The following is a 7,747-nucleotide window of genomic DNA, read 5'->3' as shown; positions in this document are numbered from 1 at the left end:
AAATATACATGGAAAAATCAATAAAAATTATTTCTTAAAAAAATTAGAATTGCCAAAAGCATGGTAGCATTTCATATAGAGCATGATTCAAAGGGACTACACTGCTGGCTTTGAGAGGTATGAAGACATTGCTTACTTTAATATGTTTTTATTTGACCACTGGCTGCTGCTGAAGAATGTTTCAATTTAAGGAGATGAAAAGCCCTCTGAATCACATATCTAGCTTCTAAGAGATGCTCATTAGCCAAGATGCAGAATCTGTATGGATGTTTTACTTACCTTCACCATGACTGACATAATAAGGAGACAATCAGGACTTGACCATTGTCATGGTCTGGCTTGCAAAGGATAAAGTTCAAAAAAAGAAGTTTCTCTTTTTAAAAAAAATACTGATCTGTAAAATTTCTTATAAAGTAGCTTTTTTGTAAGTTTCAATGACAAATCTAGTTTATTGGCTCTAAAACTAATGGGTGGAAAGAACAAACAATTCCAAGTTCATAATATTTATAGCCTTGAAGAAAATTATATTTCTATAATTTTCTTCACAGCCAAATGTTTCTTCTCCGATTTGTTCCCACATCACCATGACAGATTGGAATTAATTGAACAGTCAGTCATTTAGAATTGTCATTACAAGTGCATGTATTCAAATACTCTTATTATCTCATTTTTTTCTTTGAGGTCACCCATTTTTATCCAGATGTAGCAAGAACAGTTTGCAAAGGCTTGATTTATTTAGGAAGAAATGTCATTTTCAGTGAGGGTATGCAATGAAACTAGGTTTTGTTTTTGTTTTAAATGCCTGTTTATTCATTTGCTGGGGAACTATACTAATATATTAGCAACTCAATGTGAATATGGAAGTTCTAAGTCAATGGAAAACGACTCTGAGCCAATATGCTCACAAATGGAATCACAACATGATGCATACTTATCACAATCATTTTGACAACACAAGGCTGTTACTAGGGCTACTGAAATATTTACTAAGGCTCACCTTATTTCCACCTAAAGCACTTCTGCCCAACACATGATTGTCTGTTTGCCTACTCACCACAACTTGTGCCATCTATTATAGACATCTGGACAGCGATTGCATACTATTTTGTACAATACAAAGTACAGTAATCCATAAATCTGAGTGTGTTCCCCTCCGTATGAATCTTCCTCAAGAACAAATGGAAAATCTTACTAGAGCTCCTGCCTGGACCTTGAACAAAGGGTCTCCTGAGAAGAACAAGGCTACCCAGCGACGCCAAGGAACTCTTAGATCAAGACATCCCTCTTTTGGACTAGATGTCTCCACACCAGTTGGATGGGTTTCTAGTCAGCTCTTACACATTCTCCCATCTCCCCCCAGAGCCTCAGGAGAAGAGAAAATGGTGAGCCAGGACTTATAGGGCAACTGGCAAAGTGCCCACCTGCATGCATGAGAAGCAATTTGGGAAGTAGAGGCAAGCACTGTAATGACCTGCCTGACTGGGACCCAGGAAGAGTGGAGCCTCCATCTTATATATAAGCCTTCAGTTTGAGCTGCTTTACTGCTGAAGCAATACTTCCTTTGCAGTTTCAAGCACCAGCATAAAGCCCTTCTCAACTGGGGTGATGAATGCATCTGTATTCACTGGGACTGCAGACCCACTGGTGGCGGGTGAATACATAGAGCTTATATAACAAAATCCAGTCTAAGGTCAAGTAGGACTGATTTGGAGTGAAGCAGCATGGAAAGTTGACGGAAATAAGTTATTGAACCTCTTCCCACTCTCTCCATGGAGCTCTCTGATTCTCTGTTCCATGCCACACCTTTCCCGAAGCTATTTTCCATAGAGAAAAGGTTATCTGGGTATTGTTGCATATCTTTTGTACAATAGGCAGTTAGTCCCACAGTGTCACACATTAATGTCAAGGACAAACAACTGTATAGCTTCAAATAATCAAGGAGCATTGCACTCTTGAGTACATGGCCTTCATAAATACAAAGCTCAGCATATGTGATATGAATACATCATTTGCACCTAAGGAATTAATCGTGATTTGAAAACATGAGCATTGTTGCACTTGGATGTGGCACTTCCTCTCATATAATTATCTGCAAAAAGGATCTACAGTAGAAATCACTTGAGATTTTTCTGAAATCCTTGGGAATATCCATTGCTTTCTGTGTTAAACACTGGCATGCATCAAGTTAAATAGACCTGGAGTCTGATAAGCTTTGCATAGGGGATGAGAGACTTCACACAACTTCTCACTTAATATAGCATTGCATGTAACAAATCTTTGCTAATTACCTACTGTCATCCAGACTGGTATACATATTGGAATCAAGCTCCATAGTGCCAGATTTAGTGGTGGCACCTGTCCTGTGCAACACCCTCCCATCAAACAGATAAACAACTATATGACTTTTAGAAGACATCTGAAGGCAGCCCTGTATAAGGAAGTTTTTAATGTTTGATGTTTCATGGTGTTTTTATATTTTGCTGGAAGCTGCCCAGAATGGCTTGGGCTACCTAGTCAGATGGATGGGGTATGATGATGCTATCCCAGCCTTACTCCAGTGTTGATGTTTAGCCTCATAATTCTGTGTGGTGAATGAGCCTGAGAGAGGGCAGCATGCTCAAGGCTACCCAATGAGACCCGTGACTTGATCTTCTTTCTTCAGCCCTAACCATCTAGCTGGGATAGACTGTTCACCAAGGCTTGCTATTATCATGGTCTGGTTTATGGGCAGTTGAATAAATAAATTATTATTATTATTATTATTATTATTATTATTATTATTATTATTATTTATACCCTGCCCATCTGGCTGAGTTTCCCCAGCCACTCTGGGCTGCTCCCAATCGAGTGTTAAAAACAATACAGAATTAAATATTAAAAACTTTCCTAAACAGGGCTGCCTTCAGATGTCTTTTAAAGATAGGATAGCTGCTTATCTCCTTCACATCTGATGGGAGGGCGTTCCACAGGGCGGGCATCACTACCGAGAAGGCCCTCTGTCTGGTTCCCTGTAACCTCACTTCTCGCAATGAGGTAACCACCAGAAGACCCTCGGCGCTGGACCTCAGTGTCCGGGCTGAACGATGGGGGTGGAGACGCTCCTTCAAGTATACTGGGCTGAGGCCATTTAGGGCTTTAAAGGTCAGCACCAACACTTTGAATTGTGCTCGGAAACGTACTGGGAGCCAATGCAGATCTCTCAGGACCGGTGTTATGTGGTCCCGGCGGCCACTCCCAGTCACCAGTCTAGCTGAAGACGTCGGGACTGGGGGCAAAATGGTGGGGTGGGAGCAGAAACGGGAGTCAGGAAGCCAAGGGTCCGGGGGTCAGGAAAGCAAGGAGTCAAGAAGCCAAGGGCCCAAGGATCAGGAAGCAAGGAGTCAAAGAAGCCAAATGCAGGAAGCGTGTTGCTGTGGAAAAGAGCCAAAGGGAAATGCTGACCTTATATCCCTTCCCAGCTCTTGCCACCAGGTGCTGTGAGTTACCAGTCAGCCTCACCTGTGTGGCCACGCCTTGCCTCTTCAGAACAAACTTAGGAAAGCCCCAGTCCTGCGAAGCTCTACCGGTCACAGGGCCTGGCTCCTGCACGCACTCCTGACAGTTATAGTGACTGCACAAGTGCTAGAGGAGAAGTAGTGCTGTCAGGAGAATTAAAACTTTTTTAAAAAGAAGAATCATCTCTCAGGACGTTCCATGTTAGTAAGGTAAACCTGAGGCAAACAGCAGTTTAAAGCCATTCTGCTAAAAATACCAAATAATCTGTGAACGTGTGATGTTTTCTGCTGCTGCTTTCAAAATCACAACAAACCGTCCTTCTGAGATCATTGTGAAGCAGCACACATTGATTAAGTGTTCTTTCATAGCTTTAGGAATACACTTGTGCACTTTAGTCAAAGCTCACTGAAAACAGCTGCAAGGCAAGCCTGACTTCTAACCTCTTCATCCTTTCTTTTTTTAATAAAGGAGCTGCTGGCACAGAAAGTGAGTTGCTTACAACCTGTGGGGCTACCATTATACAAATAGATCGGGCCAGCAGGAAAGACTGACTTCCTGAGAAAACTCCTGACGCTCTTCATGAAACCACAATTAGACAGATGCATTTAAAAGGAAGTGAGGAACATATCATGGGGGTGGGGGGAGTCATACATGGGCCTGGGCTAAAAATAAAACCTTTTGGCAAAGGCTTTCACTTGCTAGTATCCTGACTTGAAGGAGCAGGTTTTCAAAAGCACAAGGAAAATTTAGAAGTGACATGACTAAACTCCTGGAAGATGTAATAATGAAGGAAGTAGTTTGTCTCTGAAAATCTATTTGGCATGATCCTAGCATTTTAAATGCTGAGAAATAAAGTGTACCACAATTCTATTGGTGGATGAAATTGTAAAGTTACCGGTATTTACAGTGGAATGCTGTAAATATCTCAACTCAAAATACGTTGCATTGACTTCAGTTGGGTTTATTCTCAGATAAATGACTTCAACAAGCTCAACAGGATAGGGAATCTGGGATTTAATAGTAGAGAAGGACATTTCATAAAAAGCGTGGTTGTTGATTAAATCCTAATTTTGGTGGGAGTCAATTACCTCACACCCCTTCTCCTTTTGCTGCTGCCAAAAAGAATTTAGCATCAAGGTTTCTTAAATATTCCCCTTTAAAAAAAGAAATAAATGGGCTTCATTGGATGCTCCTCTAAAAAAACCTTCACATTGGTGAATACTTTTATAATCTCCACCTCCTTGAAGGTCTTTGCTGAAGTCAAGGCACACAAATTGAACACAGTGATATTTTCTCAGTGATGTTTTCAGGAAAGTGTACTGTAAATATTTCCAGCAAATGCACTTAATAAATGAAGCATTTGCCAAGTGGTGCTGCTTCTTGTCTGGATTAAGGTTATACAAAATATTTAGTCCTTTTAAAAGAAGAAAAGAATGCAACAAATGAGAACATTCACCAATTATCCAGTTACCCTGCCTGTGTCCTTGTAAGGTGCAAACATTACCTGTGTCCTGTTGTTGTTTTTGTAGGTTCCATATTAAGTTAATAGCAATACCAATTATCCATTGGTGCTTTCACAGTTACAGTTTATTTATTTGCCCACAGAACTGGGTTTTAAACAGAGAAGCTACTTGACTTTAAGCAAAATAGAATCTCTGTCAAGAGGAACATCCTGATGGAGTGAGGCATCGGACAAAGTAGCAGCTGTAGTCAAGAAGGTGTAACTGAAAGCAGGGCATTGTGTGTCTCAGTACGTAGGAGTAAAATGGTGGGAGGTGAAAGGCAGGCTCAACTAAGCAGCAAGTAGACTGCTAGGACACAATGATCCGTCACAGTCTGCTCAAAAGTGGTTGCCCCACTGCAGCCCTTCTTAGAGTTGTGGATGAATGGCAGAATGTGTCAGAATCCGGAGGTGAGTTCTGTGGTCTTCCCATGGGGATGTACTATGTTTAGGATATGCTGCCTGAATATCCTTACGATGGAAATGGTTTCAAAAAATTAGATATGATTAAGAGAGGCCTCCTTGTGGACTTTCTGACATAGGCTATCAGTTTGTAAAGTCCCTTGCTTCCCATATTTTAGGTGTTTAATAACATCTTCTTCTGATGTTTAACAGCAGCCTGATGCTGCTGTGGTAATGAACAAATTGGAAATGTAGACTATTCCAGGTTGCTGGCACTGTAGCCCTTTGTCAGAAAGCCAGGTCTCAGCACAAATTTGGTGAGGCCCAGCCTCTCTCTGTTGATACAGTAATTAAGGCAGATTTTGGTAAGGAGGCGTTCATCAAATTTGTAAGTTATCTATATTAATCCAGATCTGGACTTCAGTCCTTCCCTTTTGTGAACATCCTATTCAGATATTATTGCCATTCATTACTGCTATTCAGACATCTTTGCTCACCACTGCTTCTTACTGTACTCTTACTATATATGACAACAACCTTTTCCATTCACCAGCTCACATCTCTTTGCTTTAGATGGGCCCTCCCCAAACTGTGCAAGAGTCATGCCCATCAATTCTTCCATTTCCTTTTTTGACATTTCCAGATTGTGACTACATCCAGGGAGATAAAACAAATGTTGCCTTCAGTGTAGGTCACTTATAGCAGCCACTACCTCTATCCAGCCATACTCTTGGTCCTAGAGAGAGTTCCAACTGCCCCCAAAACCAGCTTCACATGCTAATGTGCCCTTTATCAAAGCTTTAATGTTCAGAAATTGGTGGAAGCAGCTTTTCCTGACCTGAAGTTAAATACTGTCTTTTCACCAACTCTTTGACAGAGATCACATGACTGACAAGGGCACAGTTGCAGTGGCAATTGCCAGGGGCAATTCTAGTTAAATAGCTCCATCTCCTCAGCCATTCCTAGTCCTGGGCAAGAAGACCAGTAAGCTTATCCACATTTTCTACTTCTCAAATATCAGTGTTGCTTTAAACCAACTCAACCATACTAATTGTCTTCCTGCTGAAAAATGCAAGATTAGCCCCACTCATCTGATTTAGCTGTGATTCTGTCCTTAGACCTTACCCCCACCCCAAAAACTGTCTATAATTCTTGCTCATTTAGTTTGTGTTTTATCCTGAGGGTCTGGAATGTGTTATATCACATGGAAAAGCAAGACCCTCAGTTAAAACCAAAGCATTGATTTGAAATGTAGACAAGCCTTGTACTTCATTTTTGGAAGCAAAAGGAGAGTAGCAACTTTCTTATCTCATGGTTGCCAGGAGGTTTCGTTCAGCCTGTCAAATTGTACGAAGTCTGTTATTTAGCTAAGTGCCTACTCTTTCACTAAAGCATAATGTATGCGTAAACCCACATGGTTAAAAGCATCCTACTGCCTGCATTTGAAAACTGCTGTGGTTAGTGTTGCTGCCAAAATGCCCCTTAATTTGAAAGGGAAACCTGCTATTGGAGGGCATACAATAGCTCTTCCCTATCTCAGAGAGCACAAATGCAGACATTGCTAGGGTTGCTAACTTTTTATTTTCAAGAGACCCAGACACCTTGGGGAGAGGGGCTAGTATAACCAGCGTGGATGCAAAATCTGTTGAATCTGGGGCAGAGCTTGGAGGAATCAGAAGGTAGGAGAAATCAGAGGCAGATCCAGAACAGAAATGGGTGGTTTATGGGTGGAGCCTCTGGAAAAATCTGTTGCATCGTGTTCAGATCTTTCAGAATCTGCTGTTTTTATATACAGTGGTACCTCTGTATATAACTTAATTCATTCTGGAGGTCCGTTCTTCACCTGAAACTGTTCTTAACTAGAGGCGTGCTTTCACTAATGGGGCCTCTTGCTGCTGCTGCGCCGCTGGTGCACGATTTCCGTTCTCATCCTGGGGCAAAGTTCTCAACTCCAGGTAACTCTTCCAGGTTAGCGGAGTTTGTAACCTGAAGCATTTGTAACCTGAGGTGTTTGTAACTTGAGGTACCACTGTATTTCAATGATTTATATACCCAATGCAGGGAAAATAAAAATGAATCAAAGCTACAAAAGCAGAATTCGGTCCAAATGCTTCAGTAGGCCTCAACAGAGAGGGGGCCTGTCTGACCTCAACTGGAACAGAGTTCAATTTTATGGCAATACTGAACTCATGGATCCGGGTAGATACAAACCATGCATCTGAGCCAAGGGGGATCACTAACAATGATTCCTCTGAAGACCTCCATGATTGGGCAGGAATAAAAGGAATTAGATAGTCCCTAAGGTATCCTTGATCCAAGTTGCTAGGAGTCTTGTAGTAGTAGTAGTAA

This window comes from Podarcis vaucheri (genome assembly GCF_965113315.1).
Source record: "Podarcis vaucheri genome assembly, chromosome: 4".
Classification (NCBI taxonomy): domain Eukaryota; kingdom Metazoa; phylum Chordata; class Lepidosauria; order Squamata; family Lacertidae; genus Podarcis; species Podarcis vaucheri.
The sequence above is the reverse complement of the archived record's forward strand: the minus strand, read 5'-3'. Positions refer to the sequence as shown.